At 47.3% G+C, this 23,818-nt stretch overlaps 1 pseudogene; it reads right to left on the bottom strand.

Annotated features, from left to right (window-relative positions):
• Nucleotides 1-990: 990 nt before the first annotated feature.
• On the bottom strand, nucleotides 991-1,911 carry LOC147082056 (putative G protein-coupled receptor 139; annotated as a pseudogene).
• Nucleotides 1,912-23,818: the final 21,907 nt, after the last annotated feature.

Genomic DNA, 23,818 nt, shown 5'->3' with positions numbered 1-23,818 from the left:
ATGTCTCCGATCACTGGCCCCACGGCCCGGGGGAGAGAGGCTCACCACAATATCAGACCTAGGGAGCCCAGTGTAGACAGTGTGTGAGTGAGTGTGTGAATGTCCCCATCACTGGCTCCACGGCCCGGGGGAGAGAGGCTCACCACAATATCAGGCCCATGGAGCTCCGTGTAGACATTGTGTGAGTGAGTGTGTGAATGTCCCCGATCACTGGCCCCACGGCCTGGGGGAGAGAGGCTCACCACAATATCAGGCCCAGGGAGCCCAGTGTAGACAGTGTGTGAGTGAGTGTGTGAATGTCCCCGATCACTGGCCCCACGGCCCGGGGGAGAGAGGCTCACCACAATATCAGGCCCAGGGAGCCCAGTGTAGACAGTGTGTGAGTGAGTGTGTGAATGTCTCCGATCACCGGCCCCACGGCCTGGGGGAGAGAGGCTCACCACAATATCAGACCCAGGGAGCCCTGTGTAGACAGTGTGTGAGTGAGTGTGTGAATGTCCCCGATCACTGGCCCCACGGCCCGGGGGAGAGAGGCTCACCACAATATCAGACCCAGGGAGCCCAGTGTAGACAGTGTGTGAGTGAGTGTGTGAATGTCTCCGATCACCGGCCCCACGGCCTGGGGGAGAGCGGCTCACCACAATATCAGACCCAGGGAGCCCAGTGTAGACAGTGTGTGAGTGAGTGTGTGAATGTCCCCAATCACTGGCCCCACGGCCCGGGGGAGAGAGGCTCACCACAATATCAGGCCCAGGGAGCCCAGTGTAGACAGTGTGTGAGTGAGTGTGTGAATGTCTCCGATCACCGGCCCCATGGGACGGTGGCCTGCGTGAGCGTGGCTCACCACAATATCATCCCCAGGGAGCCCAGTGTAGGCAGGTTGTGAGTGAACATGTGAATATCCCCAATTACCGGCCCCGTGGCGGCCCGGGAGCGAGTGGCTCACCAGAATATCAGACCCAGGGAGCTCTCAGGCTGCAAAGTCTCCGCTTCTTCTCATCCTTTAATGAATTTTACAAACCGAGTAAAGGGATATTTCCCCACATTCTTCAACTGCTCTCTGAACTTAGTCTGGGTCACGGCATAAATCCCAGTGTTTGTGCAGCAACTCAGCAGCTGCAGCCCGAATCCCACTTCCCTTACATAATATGGTAGATATACGGAGCCATACCGCAAATACCTCATCCGGTACCATATAAAATAAACCATAAACACTGCCCATAAAAGGATGAAATTGCCCGAGATAACAAATAGTAAAATGATCGATTTCCTGCGGCTCTCCATCTCTGGGTCTCTGGGACTCTCCCCACGGCTGGGACCCCGGAGTCTCCTGCGGGCTCTGCTGGCCACTAAAATGTGTCTGACCGTGACAGCATTGAGTAGCAGAATTAGAACAAATGGGACCCCCGGGGTGAGAACATAATGAAGGAACTCGATTACTGCCCAGATCCGAGATTGCAAAACACCCAGTGTTACAGCACAAAACCAGGGGAGATTCGCAAGGTAATATTGATCTGTGAACATAAAATACCAGAAAATGTTCTTTAAACCGCTCAGCACAGTCACTGTTCCCAGAACCACAGCCGCCGTTTTCTCGGTGCAATATTTAGTTTTCAGCTTCTGCCAACAAATGGCCACAAATCAATCGAAGGTGAAAGTGACGGTGAACCAGACAGAACAGTCTGTGGCTGCATAAAGCAGAACGGCGTGGATATTACACACGGGGATGGACCGCACGAAATCAAAGTGTACCCAATAAACAATCGGAATGTGCCTCAATATCAGGTCCAATATAATGACCAGTAGATCCGCTGCTGCCATGGCCACCAAGTAGCGAGTGACACATTTGGAGAGACCGCACTTTCCCCGAGACAGGATCACAATCGTCACTAGGTTCACTGTGAGCAAGGGAAATAACAGGGAAATTATACATCAGGCTGGGGAAAAAATTGCAATTTGATGGAATTCGGGGTGAAATATGCAATTCATTGGCGAAATTCAATGATATATTCTAATTCTTTTACATGTGGAGCTGAGTACAGGGTTCATTGTAAGAATAATCAGAATACATTGTGGAATCAATAAATGAAATGGGAATAAATATATCATTAAATTAAAAGATGTTTGATCAATGAGTGATTAAATGATCGATCTATATTTAGACAAGCAGACAAAAGCACCGTCCGAGGTATCAGGGACACAACGGAACAGAACCTCTCAGGATGCCTTCGTGCCCCGGGATCAGTCAGCATTTGGACCGGGGAAATTAACTTCTGTGCCCCTGTGTTAGGGAGGGGGGAAATCCCGCTTGTACTCCTGCTCCTGGTTAGAATATCCATTATATCTAGAACTGAAAATGAATGCAACAGCAAAACCCAGAAACTGCAACGATGGCAATAATTACAGTCAATTATATTTAAAATGTACGGGTGTAATAGGACAATGCTAAAATAATAAATACAAGTGCACTGCAGTTATAAAGATAACTGGGCTTTCAGAAGTGTTTTGAAAATTGAGTTTTCTTTTTTGTTGAAACACATAAATTGTACCTCATTGAAATGAATATTGGCCAAGTAACATTGCAAATAATGGACGCTGAATTAAAGTAAATAGCTATCCATCACCAGGTAATGTCCCACTAAATGCATTTATCAGCATCAGAATTAGATGACTGATCCCACAGGCAAAGTGCCGCCAAAAGCTTTTGTAAATTACCTGAACACAAATGGAAGAGATTTATCCTTGTACTTTTTCAACTGTTGGTTTCCAACTTGTGCAGAAAATATTAGACAAAAAGATATCAAAGGATTTTGTATCCTCAGTACTTCAGTCACAATCAGCTGGGATTAATTATCCTGAAGTACAGCAGGGGGCTGGGTCTCACTGAGAGATCCACTGAACTGTGACAGACGGGTACGGGATACAATTGTAAAGTCAGAACCAAGATTGGAAATAAATGTATTGAATCTGTCTGAATGAGCATTTTGTGAGAATGTAAATTAGCCTTGTATTCCTACTTCAACCACCAGCCGCAGCGCCACTAATGCAGAACTGCAGATGGTGGGAAACTGGCTGGAACTGAATGATTAGCGGATATTTCAGGCATTTAATGATGTGTTTATGATCTGCCAGGATTTGTTCCTGTGATTCTGTAAGTAACCATAACGAGCATTAGGTGAAAACAAAAGCAAAATACTGTGGATACTGGAAATCTGAAATGAGAACAGTAAATGTCGGAAATATTCAGCGGGTCAGGTATCGTCTGTGGAGAGAAAAAGAGAGTTAACGTTTCAGGTCGATGAACATTCGCCATTCGGTGAAGTGTCTCCTAAACCAAGACAACATTCTTCTGATCTGTTACAAATGTTCAGGGTAGATACTAGACTGAATATCGTTAAATAAAGAGTCACGGACAATAAATTTGCTTGAGTTGAATATAAAAGATTAGAATCTTGGTAACACGATATCACCTTTAGAATCAATAGCTGACCGAAGCGGGGATGGGATGGCGAATGACAAAGAGAGAAATACAGTTAAACATGATCTACAGAATTAATAGCTGGATAATGAGCAAATGCGCAATATCTCACCCGCCCATAAACAAAAACCATAAGAATTAAGAGCATAGAAGGCCACACGGCCCTTCGAGCTTGCTCGGCCAATCAATAAGATCATGGCTAATCTTCGGCATGAAATCTAAATGTCACCCCACCCCCTCCACATCACCATATCCCATGATTCCTGTAGAATCCAAAAATACGGATGATAGAACAGGGAGAACGGAGTTTCTCTCCCTGGATTGATCTAAATCTATGAATAAAAGGCGAGAAAGTGACCGAAAAAGGAAAATATAAAACATGGAATCATAGAATGGTTACAGCACAGAAAGAAGCCATCATCCCATAGATCCCGTGCTGTCGAATGCCTTTTGGAAGTCCATGTACACAACATTACTTGCATTACCCTCATCAACCCTCTCTGTTACCGCCTCAAAAAAATCCATCAATCTAGTTGTCAGGGTCCCAGCTACACTTTCCTCTGCTGGCCACCAGAGGGCGGTTTAGGATGCCTCAGTGCACTGCTGCCATGTCTCTGGAGCTCTCTCCTCACCTGTGTCTCATTAGAGTAATTGTCTCATTAAAGTAATCAGGCCTGTTTTTTAAGCTGACTATTTCAAGCCGCTGTCACTCAGTCTTGAGTTCTCATGCCTGCAAGTCACAGGTTAGTTTATCATCCTTGCCCTGCGTTTGGTATACTCGCTTTTGTTTCTTTGCATTGTTACTTTGATCTTTTGTTTGAAGAATTCTCTGTATGTCCTATATTTGAAGAGCCTTCTAGTAAAGCATCTTTTGAGTTTTACTCCATCTCAAGTCTCTGGCTGTCTGTCTGCATTTGGGTCCACTACCGCACCCGTAACAGCAAGACTGAGTCATCAACATGGACCCAGCAGAAACCAGCAAACCAAGGGAGGACATTAATCAACTGCACTCTGCCCTGATGAGCCAGGGAGCCACGGTCGGGAGGCACGACCAACTGCTGCAGGAGATTCGTGACAACCTGCATTCCCTAACCGAGGCTGTCAGGCACGGCCAGCAGTCGGGTTCCGCACAACCATCAGCATCTAATCCTCGACAGGACAAGGATCCAGACCTTCCAGCTCCCGAACGATACAACAGTCACCCGGGCAAGTGTCGCGTCTTCCTCATACAGTGTTCACTGCCATTCGAGCTCCAGCCTTCCAGATTCCCCTCCGATCACTCTAGGGTCACGTACATCATCTCCCTGCTCACTGGGAGAGCCCTCGCTTGGGCCACGGTCATGTGGGAGCGACAAACCCCTGCCTGCTCCAACTGTCGGATGTTCACCAAGGAGATGAGGCGAGTCTTCAACCATCCAGTTAGCGGGCGAGAGGCGGCCAATAGACTGCTCCATCTCCATCAGGGGAATCATTGTTTATCGGACTACGCCATAGAATTCCGTACTCTCGCCACTGAAAGTCTTTGGAATATGGAGGCACTCATCGCCACTTTTTTTCACGGACTTTCGGAGGAGGTCAAAGATGAACTGGCCTCTCACAAATCTATCAACAATTTCGAGGCTCTTATCGATGTGGCCATTCGGATTGACAATCGACTCCGCGGGCAGCGAAGAGAACGCCGCCGTCCGTTTCTCTCACCCCCAGACCCAAATGCAGCACCCCCGAGCCCAACGCCACCTACCGCCGTGGAGGAGCCCGTGCAGCTGGGCAGAACTCGACTCTCCCAATCTGAACGGGAGCGACGAATGCGCGAGAGTCGCTGCCTTTACTGTGGGGAATTCAGGCACTTCCGCGATTCCTGTCCCAAGTTGGCGGGAAAAGCCAGGACTTGTCCAGCAGTGGGAGAACTGTGATGAGTCAAAACACCTCTCCCGAATCTGCTTCTTCCGGTCTCCGTCTCTACTCTTTCCTCTCCTGGGGTAATCAGCAACACACCCTCCGTGCTTTCTTGGATTCCAGAGCGGTAGGGAATTTCATGGAACTCAACTTCGCTAGACAGCTCAAGATCCCGACGGTCGACCTCGACCATCCTCTTACAATTACTGCCCTTGATGGTAGACCCCTTGGCTCTGGTAACGTCCACCGAATTACTGACCCCCTGTGGCTATTTGTGGAGAAGCACCACCAAGAGACAATCCAGCTCCACCTCATTCATTCTCCCGAGTTTCCTCTGGTCCTGGGCTTTCCCAGGTTGTCTCTCCATAATCCACATATCAACTGGTTTACCGGGGTGCTCATGGAATGGGGTCCTACCTGCCATGCCACCTGCCTGTTCTCAATGCCACTTCTTGATTCTCCCGAGCTTTCAGTTTCCCCGATCCTTCTCGAGTCCCAGCTGCCTTTACTGACCTTATAGAGGTCTTCAGTACGAGACAGGCCATCTCCCTTCCTCCTCACCGCCCGTATGACTGTGCCATCGACTTGCTACCCGGCACTTGTCCTCCTCCGGGTCGCCTCTTTTCTCTCTCCGCTCCTGAGACCGCTGCCATGGAGGAGTATATCCGTGACGCCCTCACCACTGGTGCTATCCATCCTTCCACCTCTCCTGCCGGGGCAGGCTTCTTCTTTGCAGTAAAAAAGGATGGGGGTCTCCACTCATACGTTGATTACCGCGGCCTCAACCGGGTCACTGTGAAGAACCGCTATCCCCTTCCTCTTATGTCCACGGTGTTCGAGCTCATGCAGTGGGCCAAACCTTTACCAAGCTGGATCTTCGCAATGCCTACAATCTGGTCCGCATAAGGGAGGGAGACGAGTGGAAACAGCTTTCAACACCCCTACTGGCCATTATGAGTACTTAGTAATGCCATTCGGTCTGGCCAATGCACCCGCGGTCTTTCAAGCCCTGATTAACGACGTTCTCCGTGATCTGCTTAACCGGTTCGTCTTTGTCTACCTCGACGACATTCTCATCTTTTCGAGCTCCCCCCAAGAACATGTTCAGCATGTCTGAGAGGTACTGCACCGGCTTCTTAAAAACCACCTTTATGTCAAGCTCGAAAAATGTGAGTTCCATGTCCCCACTGTCTCCTTCCTGGGCTTCGCCATCACCAATGGCAGCATCCAGATGGACCCAGACAAGACCCAGGCCGTCCGTGAGTGGCCAACACCCACTTCAGTCAAACAGGTCCAACGCTTCCTCGGCTTCGCCAACTTCTACAGAAGGTTCATCAGAAACTTCAGCTCCATAGCGGCACCCCTCTCGGCTTTAACCAAGACAACATCCACCCTTTTTCACTGGTCACCCGTGGAGGAGAAAGCATTCAAAGAACTCCACCGGCGCTTCACGACGGCTCCCGTTCTGGCCCTCCCCGATGCATCTCTTCCCTTCAGGGTCGAGGTGGATGCCTCTGTAATTGGAGTGGGGGCCGTCCTGTCCCTACGTTCTGTCACAGACCAGAAACTCCACCCGTGTGCCTTCTTCTCCAGGCGGCTCTTGCCTGCAGAGCACAACTATGACATCGGGACCAGAGAACTGCTTGCTGTCAAGTTGGCATTGGAGGAATGGAGGCACTGGCTAGAGCGGGCCAAACACCCATTCGTGGTCTGGACCGACCACAAGAACCTCGCCTACTTCCAGGACGCCAAACGCCTCAATTCTCGCCAGGCCCGGTGGGTGCTCTTCTTCACTCGGATCAACTTCACCCTCTCTTACCGCCCCGGGTCCAAAAACCTGAAAGCTGACACGCTATCCCGGCAATTCGACCCCCCGGATATAAGTGAAACACTGACACCCATCCTTCCGAGCTCCAGGATTTTGGCTCCGGTTCGCTGGGGCATCGACACAACCATTCGAGAGGCACAACGGCGGGAGGCCGATCCAGGCGGCGGACCCCTGAATCGACTGTTTGTTCCCACAACAGTCCAATCCCAAGTCCTGCAGTGGGGACATTCGTCCCGGCTGACTGGGCATCCAGGGGTCGCCCGGACGCTCCAGTTTATCCACAGTAGATTCTGGTGGCCGTCGATCAAGAGGGATGTCCGGTCATTTGTCTTAGCTTGCAGCACCTGTGCCCAGCAGAAGAACCCCAGGACACGACCACATGGCCTCCTTCACCCACTCCCCATTCCAAACCATCCTTGGTCCCACCTTTCCCTGGACTTTGTCACCAATCTGCCACCGTCCCAGGGTAACATTGCCATCCTAGTTGTTGTCGACCGGTTCTCCAAAGCCTGCCAGTTCATCCCCCTGCCCAGGCTCCCTTCCACCCGAGAAACTGCAGAGCTCATGGTGCAGCATGTCTTCCGCCTACACGGCCACCCCCTAGACATAGTGTCAGACCATTGTCCCCAGTTCACCTCCCGGTTCTGGAAGGCTTCCTGTCGTCTCCTGGGTGCGGCGGTCAGCCTCTCCTTGGGTTATCATCCCCAGTCCAATGGGCAGACCGAGAGGATGAATCAGGACCTGGAGATGACTCTGCACTGCCTTGCCTCCTCCAACCCCTCTACTTGGAGCATACACTTCATTTGGGTGGAATATGCTCACAACACACTACAGAACTCCTCCATTGGGATGTCACCGTTCGAGTGTCAGTTCAGTTACCGACCTTTGTTGTTCCCCAAGCAGGAACCTGAGGTGAGGGTACCGTCGGCAGAGTTGTTCGTCCGGTGCTGCCAGTGGACCTGGAGAAAGGCCCGTCCTGCGCTGCAACTGGCATCAAGTCGACAGAGGATCCAGGCCAACCGATGATGCAATCCTGCCCCTTTGCTCCGGCCTGGGCCAATGGTTTGGCTCTCCACCCGGGACCTTACCCTGCGGGTCGAGTCCCGCAAACTGGCTCCTCGCTTCGTCAGTCCATTCAAGATACTCCGGAAGATAAACCCAGTTACCTACCGTCTCCTGTTGCCTCGATCCATGAGGATCCATCCATCCTTCCATGTCTCCTGTCTCAAACCTGTGCAGACCAGTCCCCTATCCCCAGCCACCAGACCACCTCCAGCCCCTCGACTAGTAAGGGGCCAGCCCGCCTACACTGTCAGCCGTCCCCTTCGCTCCCGCCTGGTCTGCGGAGTCTCCAGTATTTGGTGGACTAGGAGGGTTACAGTCCAGAGGAGCGCTCCTGGGTTCCGGCTCATGACATCCTGGATCCTGGGCTTATCTGGGAGTTCCACCGGCGCCAGCCAGAGGCTACTGCGGTACATCAGGTGCCGTCCCTAGGGGGGGGGGGTTCTGTCAGGGTCCCAGCTACACGTTCCTCTGCTGGACGCCAGAGGGCTGTTAGGATGCCTCAGTACACTGCTGCCATGTCTCTGTACCTCTCTCCTCACCTGTGTCTCATTAGAGTAATTTACTCATCAGTGTAATCAGGCCTGTTATTTAAGCTGACTATTTCCAGCCCCAGTCACACAGTCTTGAGTTCTCATGCCTGCAAGTCACAGGTTAGTTCATAGTCCTTGCTCTGCGTTTGGTATACTCGCTTTTGTTTCTTTGAATTGTTACTTTGATCTTTTGTTTGAAGAATTCTTTGTATGTCCTGCATTTGAAGAGCCGTCTAGTAAAGCATCTTTTGAGTTTTACTCCATCTCAAATCTCTGGCTGTCTGTCTGCATTTGGGTCCACTACCGCACCCAAAACACTAGTTAAGCACGATTTGCCTTTGACAGATCCATGCATGCTTTCCTTAATTAATCTAAACTTAACCAAGTGACTGCTAATTTTATCCTTGATCATCGTTTCTAAAAGCAACCCCGCCACCAAAGTTGCTGGATTTATCCTTGCGCCCGTTTTTGAACTAGGGTGTAACATTTGCAGTTCTCCAGTTCTCTAGCACCACACCGTATCTAAGGAGAGCTGGAAGATTATGGCCAGTACCTCCGCAATTTATACCCTTACCTCCCTCAGCATCCTAGGATGCATCCCATCCGCTCCTAGTGACTGATCTACTTTCAGTACAGCAGGACTTTATGTTCCTCGCGTTTATCAATTTTTAGCCCATCCAATATCTAAACTACCTCCTCTTTCACTATGGCTTTGGCAGCAGCTTCTTCCTTGTTGAAGACAGATGCAAAGTATTAATGTAATATCTCAGCCAGGCCCTCTGCTTCCACTCCTAGTTCTCCTGTTTGGTCCCTTTTCGGCCCCACCCCTCCTTTTCCTACCCATTTACTATTTATATGCATATAGAAGACTTTTAGATTCCATTTTCTGTTAGCTGCCAATCCATCCTCAAACTCTCTCTTTGCCACTCTTATTTCCTTTTTGACTTCATCTCTGAACTTTCTATGTTCAGCCTGTTTCTCACTTGTATTCTCAACCAGACATCTGTCATACTCCCCCTTTGTCTGTGTCATCTTACTCACTATCTTTTTCGTCATCCGGGGTGCTCCGGCTTTGTTTGCCCTACCTTTCCCCCTCGTGGGAATGTACCTCGATTGCACCCGAATCATCACTTCTATAAAGGCAGCCCATTGTTCAATTACAGTTTTTCCTGTTAATCTTTGTTTCCAATTTACCAGCTCCATTCTCAACCCACTGAAACTGGCACTCCTCCATTTAAGTATTTTTTACTATAGATTGTTCCCTGTCCTTTTCCATAGCTAATCTAAAGCTAATGATGCTCTGATCGCTGTTCCCTAAATGTTCCCTTACTGAAACTTGCTCCACCTGACACACCTCATTCCCCAGAACCAGATCCAGCAATGCGTCCTTCCTCTTTGGACCAGAAATGCACCAATCTCGAAAATCCTCTTGAACTCACTTCAGAAAGTCTTCCCCTTGTCTGCCCTTTATACTTTTACTAACCCAGTCTATATTAGGTTAATTGAAGTCCCGCATTATTACTACTATACATTTCTTCCACCTCCCTGTAATTTCCCTGCACATTTTCTCCTTTGTATTCTTCCCACTAGTTGGTGGCCTACAGAATAAACTAGTCATGTAATGGCACCTCTATTGTTTCTTAACTCTAACCAAATAGATTCTGTCCTTGACCCTCCTAGACATCCTCACTCTCTAGCTCTGTAATTTGCTCCTTAATCAGTACTGCTACCCAATCTTCTTTCTTTCCTGCACTATCTTTCTCGAACATCGTATATCCAGGAATATTTAGTACCCAATCCTGCCCTTTTTAGAGCCAGGTCTCTGTTATCGCCATGACATCATTTTCCTAGGGGAACGAGTGACCAACAGGCAGAGTAATAGGTGCAGGCAGTTAGTGCAGTGGACCCTGTGGCCATCCCCCTCTCCAACAGGTACACCACTTTGAGTACTGTAGGGGGGGATTGCTTATCAGAGGAAGGCAAGAGCAGCCAACTTCCTAGCACCAGGGGTGGCTCTGCTGCACAGCACGGGAGGAAAAAGGGGTAGAGCTATAGTAATAGGGGATTCTATTGCAAGGGGAATAGATAGGCATTTCTGCGGCTGCAAACGAGATTCCAGGATGGTGTGTTGCCTCCCTGGTGCAAGGGTCAAGGATGTCTCCGAACGGCTGCAGAACATCTTGGAAGGGGAGGGTGAACAGCCAGTTGTGGTGGTGCATATAGGCACCAACGATATAGGTAAAAAGCAGGATGAGGCCCTAAAAGTGGAATATAGGGAGTTAGGAGATAAATTATAAAACAGGACCTCAAAGGTAGTAATCTCGGGATTGCTACCAGTGCCACGTGCTAGTCAGTGTAGAAATAGAAGGATACTTCAGATGAATACGTGGCTCGAGGAATGGTGCCAGGGGAAGGGATTCAAGTTCCTGGGACATTGGAACCGGTTCTGTGGGAGGTGGGACCAGTTCAAACCGGATGGTTTGCACCTGGGCAGGGCTGGATGATGTCCTAGGCGGAGTGTTTGCTAGTGCTGTGGGGGAGGGTTTAAACTAAAATGGCAGGGGGTTGGGAACCTGAGCAGGGAGGCAGAGGAAAGGGAAACAAGGATAAAAGCAAAAGATAGGAAGGAAAAAACAAAAGTGGCAGTCAGAGAAATCAACGGTTTAAATCAAACGTGGCCACAGTAAATAATAATTCTAATAGGTCTAAGAGCGTAAAAAAAACAAGCCTGAAGTGTTTGTGTCTTAATGCGAGGAGCACTTGTAATAAGGTGGATGAATTGGCTGCGCAAAAAGAGGTCAACGAATATGATTTGGTTGTGATTACAGAAACGTGCCTCAAGGATGGCCAAGACTGGGAACTCAACTTCCAGGGGTATTCGATATTCAGGAAAGATAGGCAAAAAGGTAAGGGAGGTGGTGTAGCATTACTGGTTAAAGAAGGGATTAACACAATTGTAATGAAGGATATTAGCTCTGATGATGTGGAATCTGTATGGGTAGAATTGAGAAATACTAAGGGGAAAAAACGTTAGTGGGGGTGGTATATAGACCTCCAAACAGTAAGGCGGAGGTTGGGGATGGCATTAAAAGGGAAATTAAAGAAGCGTGCAATAAGGGCTCAGGAGTCATCATGGGTGACTTTAATCTGCATATAGATTGGTCCAACCAAATTAGTTAAAATAATGTGGAGGAGGAATTCCTGGAGTGTTTACGGGATGGTTTCCTAGACCAATATGTCGAGGAACCAACCAGAAATCAGGCCACCTTAGATTGGGTATTATGTAATGAGAAAGGATTAATTAGCAATCTTGTTGTACGAGGCCCCTTGGGTCGGAGCGATCATAATATGACCGAATTCTTCATTAAGATGGAGAATGAAGTAGTTGACTCAGAGACTAGGGTCCTGACGTTAAATAAAGGAAACTACGATGGTCTGAGGACAGAGTTGGGTAGGATTGATTGTGGAATGGCACTCAAAGGGTTGACGGAGGATAGGCAATGGCAAACATTCAAAGATCGAATGGATGAGCTACAGAATTTTTTCACCCCAGTTTGGCATTAAAATAAAACAAAAAAGGTGACTCAACCGTGGCTAACAAGGGAAATTAGGGCTAGCACAAGATCCAAGGAGAGGACATATAAATTGGCCAGAAAAAGCAATAATCCTGAGGATTGGGAGCAGTTTAGAATTCAACAAAGGAGGACAAAGGTATTAATTAAGAAAGGGAAAATAGAATATGAGAGTAAGCTTGCAGGGAACTTAAAAACTGACTGTAAAAGCTTTTACAGATATGTGAAGAGAAAAAGATTGGTGATGTCAAGCGTAGGTCACTTGCAGTCAGAATCAGGGGAATTTATAATGTGGAACAAAGAAATGGCAGACCAACTAAATATATATTTTGGTTCTGTCTTCACAAAGGAGGACACAAATAACCTCCCAGAGATGCCGGGGAACATCGGGTCTGATGAAAGAGTGGAACTGAAAGAAATCAGTATTTGTAGGGAAATGGTGTTAGGAAAATTGATGGGACTGAATGCCGATAAATCCCCAGGGCCTGATAATCTATATCCCAGGGTACTTAAGGAAGTGATCCTAGAAATAGTAGATGCACTGCTGGTCATCTTCCAGAACTCGATAGACTCTGGAACAGTACCCATGGAGTGAAGGGTAGCTAATGTTACCCTACTATTCAAAAAAGGTGGTAGAGAAAAAGTGGCGAATTATAGACCAGTAAGCCTGACATCAATAGTGGGGAAAATGCTGGAGTCCATTATAAAAGATGTAATAGCAGAGCACTTGCAAAGCAGTGACAGGATCGGACAAAGTTAACATGGATTTACAAAAGGTAAATCATGCTTGACTAATCTACTGGAATTTTTTGAGGATGTAACTGGTAAAATAGATCAGGGAGAACCAGTGGATGTCGTGTATTTGGACTTTCAGAAGGCTTTCGATAAGGTCCCGCATAAGAGATTAGCGTGCAAAATTAAGGCACATGGGATTGGGGGCAAGGTATTGACTTGGATAAAGAACTGGTTGGCGGACAGAAAGCAAAGAGTTGGAATAAACGGGTCATTTTCTGAGTGGCAGGCAGTGACTAGTTGGGTACCTCAAGGATCGGTCCTAGGACCCCAGCTGTTCACAATATATATTAATGATCTGGACGAGGGAATTGGATGTAATATCTCCAAATTTGCAGACGACACAAAGCTGGGTGGGAGGGTATGCTGTAAGGAGGATGTCGTGAAACTGCAGGACGATTTGGACAGGTTGGGTGATTGGGCAGAAACATGGCAAATGCACTATAATGTCGATAAATGTGAGGTTATCCACTGTGGTGGCAAAAACAGGATGGCAGATTATTTTTTGAATGGCAATAGATTGGGAGAAGGGGAAGTGCTAAGAGACCTGGGTGTTCTTGTGCAGCAATCGCTGAAGATAAGCATGCAGGTACAGCAGGTGGTTAAGAAGGCAAATGGTATGTTGGCCTTCGTAGCAAGAGGGTTCGAGTACAGGAACAAGGATGTCTTGCTACAGTTGTACAGGGCCTTGGTGAGACCACACCTTGAGTATTGTGTGCAGTTTTGGTCGCCTTACCTGAGGAAGCACGTTCTTGCCATGGAAGGAGTGCAGCGAATATTTACCAGGCTGATACCTGGGATGGCAGGAATGACGTATGGTGAGAGATTGGGTCGATTGGGCTTATACTCACTGGAGTTTATAAGGTTGAGAGGGGATCTCATCGAAACCTATAAAATTCTGTCAGGCCTGGAGAGACTAGATGCAGGAAGGATGAGTCTGCTGGCCGGGGAGTCCAGAACCAGGGGTCATATTCTAAGGATAAGGGGTAAGCCATTTAGGGCTGAAATGAGGAGGAATTTCTTCACCCAGAGAGTGGTGAACCTGTGGAATTCTCTGCCACAGAGGGCGGTGGAGGTCAGTTCATTAAATATATTCAAGAAGGAGTTGGATATATTTCTTAAGGCTAAAGGGATCAAGGGATATGTGGAGAAGGCAGGGACAGGGTACTGAATTTGGATGACCAGCCATGACCTCATTGAATGGCGGAGCAGGCTCGAAGGGCCGAATGGTCTACTCCTGCTCCTATCTTCTATGTTTCTATGTGTCTGTTTCATTAAGTGTATATTGCCTCTCCCTGTTGGTTCTGACAAAATCCATCACCTCACACTTCTCTGTATTAAACTCCATCTGTCACTTGTCTTTCCACACTACTAGCCTTTCTATGTCCTGTTGCAGCCGATTGATATCATCCTCACTGTTTGCCACACCCCCAAGTTTGGTGTCACTGGCAAATTTAGAAATTCAACACTATATTCCAATATCCAGGTCATTTATGTATATCAAAAAAAGCAGTGCAGTGCCCCCAGCACTGGCCCTTGCGGAACACCACTGGCTACCATCCTCCAATCTTAAAAACAGCCATTTACCACAACACGCTGTTTTCTGTCATTAAGCCAATTCCTTATCCAAGCTGCCACTGACCATTCTATTACAAGAGCCTCAATTTTGTTAACCAGCCTTCTATGTGGTACGTTGTTAAACGCCTTCCTAAAATCCATGTAGACAACATCCATTGCATTCCTTTCATTAATCCTCCCTGTTACTTCGTCAAAAAATTAATTTAGATTAGTCAAACATGATCTGGCTTTTACAAATCTGGGTTGGCTTTCCTTAATTAGCTTAAACCTCTCCAAATGCCCGTTAATTTTTTTCTTGATTATTGTTTCTAAACCTTTACCCAACACTGCTGTTAAACTGACCGACCTGTAGTTACTAGGACTGTCCTTACACCCTTTCTTGAACAGTGGTGTCATTTTTGCCACTTTCCAATCCTCAGGCACCTCCCCCGCATCTAGGGAAGATTGGAAAATTATGGCAAGCCCTTCCGTTATCTCATCCCCCAATTCCCTTAGCAACCTGGGATGCAAGCCATCTGGACCAGTCGACTTATCTACACTAAACAAACCCAGCCTTTCTAATACATCCTGTGTATCTATTTTTACCCCGTCCGTTGCTGCTACCTTTTCCACAACTACCGATTTTTTGACGGCATCCACCTCCTTTGTAAACACCGATACAAAGTATTCAATGGGGCAGTAAATCCTCCCCAAACGGGTGAGTACGGAAGGGGTACTCACGCGTCTGGCCGGAGGAAATGCCGGTTTTCAGCATGCACAGCGCATGCGCTGAAAACTGGCATTTCCTCTCCTCTAACCCAAGAGGTGAAGAGGCTAGTGCGTGCGCTGTAGGGGGCAGCGCATGCGTCTTGGATTTCCTCTGTTTTGGGGAAATTGCGCATGTGTAAATGCCTCCGGTCTTTATGCTTGTAAAAAGCACACGTAAGTATTTATTTTTACAGGTAAGTTGTGTTTTAGTGCAATTTAGAATTTTTTTTCCACAGGTTTATTATTTTAAAGAATCTACAATAACGTAAGTTTAGTTTTAGACCCTTATTATTAAACATTTATTTTTTTCAAAAAAAAAACTATTGTTTAAATTATTTTTAAAAACTTATTTATACTTAATTTAATGATTGGGGTGTTTAAAAAAAATGTATTTAAAGTTTAAGTAGTGTTTTGGGGTGCAGTACTTCTCATGAGTTTGACAGTTCTTACACTCAAACTTATGAATGAAGTTTCCCCTCCCCTGATTCGCTGAACAGTGCTCACCTGATCCCAGCCGGCACATCGCACTAACTACGCCGCTGGGTCAGGTTAGCACAGCGCGCCAACATCAGAACCGGGCCACTGACAGGAAATCCACTGCAGGCCAGGTTACAGATGTCGGCGCACCGGGTAAGTGCACATCGGGGGCTTGCACGCGCGGCAAGCCCCCGACACCAAGTTCTGGGCCATTGAGTATTCTAGACTTGCCCTGCGTGTCTAAGCATATATCAGCTTCTTTGTCCTTAATTGGCCCCACCCCGCCTCTTGCTATTTTCATTCCAGCAGAAGATTTTTGGGTTCCCTTTTATGTTTACTGCCATTCTACTCTCATATTCCCTCTGCCAATTTTATTTTCATCTTCACTTCCCCTCTCAACTTAACGTATTTGGTGTGGTTCTCCCTTGAAGATTTAAACTGACATGAATCACACACCCTCCTTTTTTGTTTCATCATCTTCTCTATCTCTCTCGCCATCCAAAGAGTCCTTGCATTGGTTCCCTTACCCTTACCTCTTATTGGAATGTACCTAGCCTGTACTTGGAACATCTCCTCCTTAAAGATCACCCATTGTTCTGTTACAGTTTTTCCTGTCAGTCTTTGGTTCCATTTTACCCTGGCTAGATCCTTTCGCATCCCATTGAAGTTAGCCCTATTCCAGTTTAGAAAGTCCACTCTAGATTGTTCCTTGCTCCTCTCCATTGCTAATCTAATTCTTATGATACGATGATCACACGTGCCAAAGTGTTCTCCCATAGTCACTTGGTCGAGCTGGACCACCTCTTTCCCCAGCACCAGATCCAGCAATGCCTCCTTTCTAGTTGGGCCAAGAATATACTGGTCAAGGAATTTATCCTGAACACATTTCAGAAAATCCTCCCTCTCATTTCACTTTACCCTAGCATTATCCCAATCGATGTTTGGGTAATTAAAGCTCCCCAATATCAGCATGCACTAGCTCTTGCATATCTCTGCGCTTTCCCTGCAGATTCACTCCTCTACCTCCCTCTCACTATTTGGAGGCCTATAGAATACCCCCCCTAGCGTGATCATACACTTTTTGCTCCTCAGCTCTAACCAAATGGATTCTGTCCTTGTCCCCTCAAGAACATCCTCCCTTTGCAACACTACAATGTCTTCCGTAATCGGCACTGCCACCCCACCTCCCTTTTTTTATTTCTCTATCTTTTCTGAACACCTTGTACCCTTGAATATGAAGTGCCCAGTCCTCATCGTTTTTAAGCCACATTTGCGTTATTGCCACAACATCATATTGCCACACTGCTAATTGGGCTTGTAGCTCACCAAACTTATTCACCACACCTTATGCGTTTATGTACATGCATTCTAAACCCATTTTTCGATTTATTGTAAATTTTCTTAGTCTGTTCCTATCTAATATAATACTACTTCTGCCTCTAACACTACTTTCTTTTCTTGTACTAACAAACACACTCACTGCTTTATGCACCTTATTCCTCTTTTCTACTCCTATATGCTGGTGCCCACCCCCCTGCCAAGCTAGGTTAAACCCTCCCCAACAGCACTAGCAAACCTCCCCGCGAGAATATTGGTCCCATCTCCTTTGAGTTGTAACCCGTCCAGCTTGTACAGTTCCCACCTTCCCCAGAAAGGATCCCAATGCCTCGGGAATCTAAAGCCCTTCCTCCTGCATCACCTCTCCAGCCACGGATTCATCTGTTCTATCCTCCTATTCCTGTAGGCGCTAGCACTTGGCACTGCGAGTAATCCAGAGATTGCTACCTTTGATGCCCTGCCTATTAATCTCTTTCCTAGCTCCCTTTCGTCTGCCTGCAGGACCTCATCTCTCTTTCTGCCTATTTCGTTAGTGCCAATATGGACAATGACGTCTGGCTGTTTACCGTCCCCACTCAGAATGTTCTTCAGCCGCTCAGTGACATCCTGGCACTCTCTCCACTTCACCTGATGAAGGAGCAGCGCTCCGAAAGCTTGTGACTTCAATTAAAGCTGTTGGACTATAACCTGGTGTTGTGTGACTTCTTACATTTGTCCACCCCAGTCCAACTCCGGCATCTCCACACCATGTAGGTGAGTCACATCGTTCCATCAGTGGTATCAGCTCTAAGATCCTGTCGTTTAGGGCAATTCATTGATTGTTATTTTTTTGATCCTGAAATCCTGGTATGGAGTAAATCATAGAACAAGTTTTGTGGAAATCCATTTTTTTCAGTGGCCTGCACAGAGTGATCCTAAAAGGAGTGCTTCTAAACAGAGTGCTATGGTTGTGAATTTGGAGAGAGTAGGAATTAGGGGCAGTGGGGGGAGGAGGAGAGAATGAGAGGGGCAGCTGCAGATAAAGGTAGGCCAGAGAACCCGGAGCCGGGAGCGAGCATAAGGGAGCGAGGTAAGTGACGTCAGCACAAGGAAAGATGCTGAAACAAGAAATGGTGAGTAGATGATGACTTTTTTAAGTCTTGAGTTTAATTCTGTTAAGTTAATTAATAGTCAATTAGGTAGAGGCATGAGCCGGCACCTCAGTAACGTGGAGTGCACATCCTGTGCCATTTGGGAATCCCAGGACACTTCCCACAAATTTTGGAGCTTGAGAAGCAGCTGATGACAGTGCGGTCCATCTGTAGGCTGAGAGCTACGTGGATAGCACGTTTCAGGTGGTGGTCACCCGGCAGCTTAAGACTGTGTAGACAGAGAGGGAATGGGTGACCATCAGACAGACGTATTTCATAGCCCATCTAAAAGAGGGAGGTGCTGATTGGTGAGAAGTTTTTGAGAGTTTCTTGTAAAGTTTTAAGTTTATTTCTGCGAAATTATCCCAATAGACTGGTAAATAGAGGCATGGCAGGGTAGCTCAGTACTGTCATTTGCACATCGTGTGCCATGTGGGATATCCTGGATGCTTCTTATGGCCTAGACGACCACATGTGCAGGAAGTGTCGCCAACTGCATCAACCTGAGCTCCGTGTTTGGAGCTTGAGCGGCAGCTGGAGTCAGTACAGTGCATCATGGAGGCAGAGAAATACTTGGAAAGCATGCTCCTAGAAGTGGTCACCCCACAGCCTCAGAGTGTGCAGGCAGAGAGGGAATTGGTGACCAGCAGACAGAGTATGAGGACCAGGCAGGTAGGGCAGGAAACCCCAGAGTGCATCTCGCTCACTAACTGGTTCACAGTTCTGGAAACTTGTGGCGGTGATGGCTCCACTGGGAAGAGCAGCCAGAGAAAAGGCCATGGCACCACTGGGGGATCAGCTGCACGGGGGGTGGGAGAGAAGAATGACCACTTCTAGGAGCATTACCCAGCTTTCTGGAGAACAGCGACCACGACACCACACAACCCTGCCACAGCAACCTCTGCAAGACATGCCAGATCATCAACACAGATACCATCATCACACGTGAGGACACCACCCACCAGGTACATGGTACATACTCATGTGACACGGCCAATGTTGTCTACCTCATACGTTGCAGGAAAGGATGCCCCGGAGCATGGTACATCGGCGAGACCATGCAGACACTGTGACAACGGATGAACAGACACCGCGCAACAATCGCCAGGCAGGAGTGTTCCCTCCCAGTTGGGGAACACTTCAGCAGTCAAGGACATTCAGCCTCCGATCTTCGGGTAAGCATTCTCCAAGGTGGCCTTTGAGACACACGACAACGCAAAATCGTCGAGCAAAAACTGATAGCCAAGTTCCGCACCCATGAGGACGGCCTGAACCGGCATCTTGGGTTCATGTCACGCTACATGTAACCCCACCTGACGTAGGGTCATCCAGACTCGAGTCGTTGTTGGCTTGTTCTCTCTACACAGATGCGGCCTGACCTGCTGTGATTTCCAGCAAAAAAAAAATGTTTTTTGTCTGTTTTATTGTTTTTCACACAGACCCCAGCATCTGCAACATTTGACCCTTAGTGACACCACCTCATTGTTCGTTGATGTGATGTTTTCCTGACTGACCTGTCTGGACACCATTCACACCTTTAATTGCTGTGATTATCTCTCTGCCGAGGTTTGATAAATGGCAGTTAGAAAGATTACCTGTAAACATCTGACATTATTCTCTGACTATATAAGCTGTATCTATATGCATCTCTTCACTTCACCTGACGAAGGAGCAGCGCTCCGAAAGCTTGTGACTTCAAATAAAACTGTTGGACTATAACCAGGTGTTGTGTGACTTCTTACATTTAGTCACCTACATGACATTGCTCCCGCCTCAACCCAGGAATTTCCTTCCAAGGGCCACCTAGTTTACATTGCTCCCGCCTCAATCCAGGAATTTAATTGCCAGGGCCACCTAGTTTACATTGCTCCCGCCTCAATCTAGGAATTTCATTGTCAGAGCCACCTAGTTTACATTGCTCCCGCCTCAATCTAGGAATTTCATTGTCAGAGCCACCTAGTTTACATTGCTCCCACCTCAATCCAGGAATTTCATTGCCAGGGCCACCTAGTTTACATTGCTCCCGCCTCAATCCAGGAATTTCATTGCCAGGGCCATCTAGTTTACACTGCTCCCGCCTCAATCCAGGAATTTCATTGCCAGGGCCACCTAGTTTACTCTGCTCCAGCCTCCATCCAGGAATTTCATTGCCAGGGCCACCTAGTTTACACTGCTCCCGCCTCAATCCTGGAATTTCATTGCCAGGGCCACCTAGTTTACTCTGCTCCCGCCTCAATCCAGGAATTTAATTGCCAGAGCCACCTAGTTTACACGGCTCCCGCCTCAATCTAGGAATTTCATTGCCAGGGCCACCTAATTTACATTGCTCCCGCCTCAATCTAGGAATTTCATTGCCAGAGCCACCTAGTTTACATTGCTCCCGCCTCAATCCAGGAATTTAATTGCCGGGGCCACCTAGATTACATTGCTCCCGCCTCAATCCAGGAATTTAATTGCCAGGGCCACCTAGTTTACATTGCTCCCGCCTCAATCCAGGAATTCCATTGCCAGGGCCACCTAGTTTACATTGCTCCCGCCTCAATCCAGGAATTTAATTGCCAGGGCCACCTAATTTACATTGCTCCCGCCTCAATCCAGGAATTTAATTGCCGGGGCCACCTAGATTACATTGCTCCCGCCTCAATCCAGGAATTTAATTGCCAGGGCCACCTAGTTTACATTGCTCCCGCCTCAATCCAGGAATTCCATTGCCAGGGCCACCTAGTTTACATTGCTCCCGCCTCAATCCAGGAATTTCATTGCCAGGGCCACCTAGTTTACATTGCTCCCGCCTCAATCTAGGAATTTCATTGCCAGGGCCACCTAGTTTACACTGCTCCCGCCTCAATCCAGGAATGTAATTGTCAGGTCCACCTAGATTACACTGCTCCTGCTTCAATCTAGGAATTTCATTGACAGGGCCACCTAGCTTACACTGCTCCCACATCAACCTAGGAATTTCATTAGCAGAGCCATCTAGTTTAAAATGCTCCCTCCTCAATCCAGGAATGTAATTGTTAGAGCCATCTAGTTTACACTGCTCCTTCCTCAATCCAGGAATTACATTCCCAGGACAGCAAAGATTACACTGCTCCAGCCTCAGTTCAGGAATGTTGTTCTTCAGGCTGACTATATTTCCCTGCTCCCGCCTCAGTCGAGGAATTTCATTCCCAGGGCCACCTAGATAGCTCTGCTCCAGCCTCATTCCGGGAATTTCATTCCCTGGGCTGCCTAGTTTACGCTGCAGCCACCTAAATCCTGAGATTTAATTTCGAGGTTGCATAGATTTTACTGCCCCCGCCTCAGTTCAGGAATTTGATTCCCATTTCATTTCTCTCTTGTCTGAAACTAGGACAAGAACAAGAACAGCAAGTTTATAAAGAGTGACCTCAACCACACAAACATGTGGTGGTGTTTGACTGAGGGGAAGAAAGATTAACAGGAGCAAAGGACTGATACGAAGGAATCAAAAGAAAACGCTTAAAACATTAACCAATGAGATAAATACCCTGTATGCATCTCAATAGTCCATTAAACCCTCTGGAAATATTGAATTCTCGCATAGTCTTACTCACAGAATAATTCCTATCAGTCAATATTTCCGACTCCCTCATCACCGTCCCAGGGTCTGCACAGACCGAATAGAGGTGGAGGCACAGGGATCTACAGTTGGGAGGGAGAAACCCTCCGGGTCCTCAACATTGACTAAGTACATAATTCAGTCGTATTTCTTCCAATCAGACATGGTAAGATCACTTCCTGCTGATTACCCCCTACCGCCCTCCCTCAGCTGATGACTCATCGCATGTTCATGCTGGAAACCGAGTGCAGAAAGGATACCAATACACTCTGGGTCGGGAGAGGGTAAAGCTCAATGTCCATCACCAAGAGTGGCTCGGAAATATCATCATTAACCAATCCCTGAAAAACGCAGCTGTTAGACTGGAATTGTGGCAGGTGGTGGGAGAACCAAGATGAGAGCACAGCCTGACTGACCTCGTCCTCACCAACCTACCTATCGCATATGCATCTGTCCATGACGATATTAGTAGGACTGACCACTGCATAATATTTGTGGAGAATAGTCTCGCCTTCACCCCGAGGACACCCTCCATCATATCATATGCCACTACCATCGTGCTCAGTGGCTGAAATGGGACAGAGCCAAGTGATCCCACAACCAACAGATCAGATTATTTTAAAGCTGTCATATCATGTCGTGAATGGTAATGAAAAATTGAGCCGTTTCCACATAGCCCTGATGTTGTCTCATTTTCAAGTATATATTCAATTACCTTTTGTAACTTACAGTTAAGAAAGAGAGAATTGCATTTATGTAGCGTTTTTCAAGATCTTAAGATGTCCCAAAACGCTTTACAGCCAATGAAGTGCTTTTGAAGTGCAGCCACTGCTGCAGGAAACGTAGCAGCCAAATTGTGCACAGCAAGCTCCCACGAACAACAATGTGATAATGACCAGATAATCTCCTTTGGTGATGTTGATTGAGATAAATATTTGTCAGAACACTGGGTTAACTCTGCTGCTCTGCTTCGATGTATTTCCATGGGAACTTTTACGTTCACCTTAGAGAACAGACAGGGCCTCGGTTTAACGTCACATCCAAAAAACGTCCCTTCCTACAATGCAATGCTCCCTCAATACTGCCTCTTCTACACTGCAGCGATCCCTCAGTACTGCATTGCAGTGTTAGCCTCGATTTTTGTGTTCAAATGGCTGGAGTGGGACTTCAACCCACAACCTTCTGACTTAGAGTTGAGAGTGCTATTACCTGAGCCCACTGAATCTGCTTCCACCAGACTTTCAGAGTTCATTCCAGATCATAACAACTCACCGTGTGACCAAAGTTCTCTCTTCTGCTCTCTGTTTCTTTCACCGATTATTTTTTTCTGTGTCCTTTTGGTAATGACAAGGCAAGTAGTGGAGACAGTTTCTCCATGCTTACTGTATCAAAACCCCTCATCATTTTGAACACTATTCAAATCTCCCACTAAACCTCTCTGCTATAAGGAGAACAATCCCAGCATTTCTTGTCTCCCCACTCCCCACTCCCTACATAACTGAAATCCCTCATCCCTGGTGTCATTATGGTAAATTCTCCCCACACAAGTGGCGGACAATGACCACCTCCAACAAGAGGGAATCTAACCTCTTCCACTTGACAGTCAGTGGCATCTCTACCACCGAGACCTGGGAAGGCTGAGTCATTGAATATATTTTGGGTGGAGATAGACAGATTTTTGAAAGATAATGGAGTCAAGAGTTATTTGGAGTGGAAAATGAAGTGATGTTGAGACCAAGATCAGTTAAGCCAGGATTTTATTGAATGGCGGAGCAGGCTCGGGGTGCCAAATGATCCACTCCTACTC

This window comes from Somniosus microcephalus, unplaced genomic scaffold, assembly GCF_052327205.1.
Source record: "Somniosus microcephalus isolate GS21.2 unplaced genomic scaffold, FLI_Smic_1.0 scaffold215, whole genome shotgun sequence".
Lineage (NCBI taxonomy): Eukaryota > Metazoa > Chordata > Chondrichthyes > Squaliformes > Somniosidae > Somniosus > Somniosus microcephalus.
Note: the sequence above shows the minus strand (reverse complement) of the source record. Positions and strands in the feature narration are given on the sequence as shown.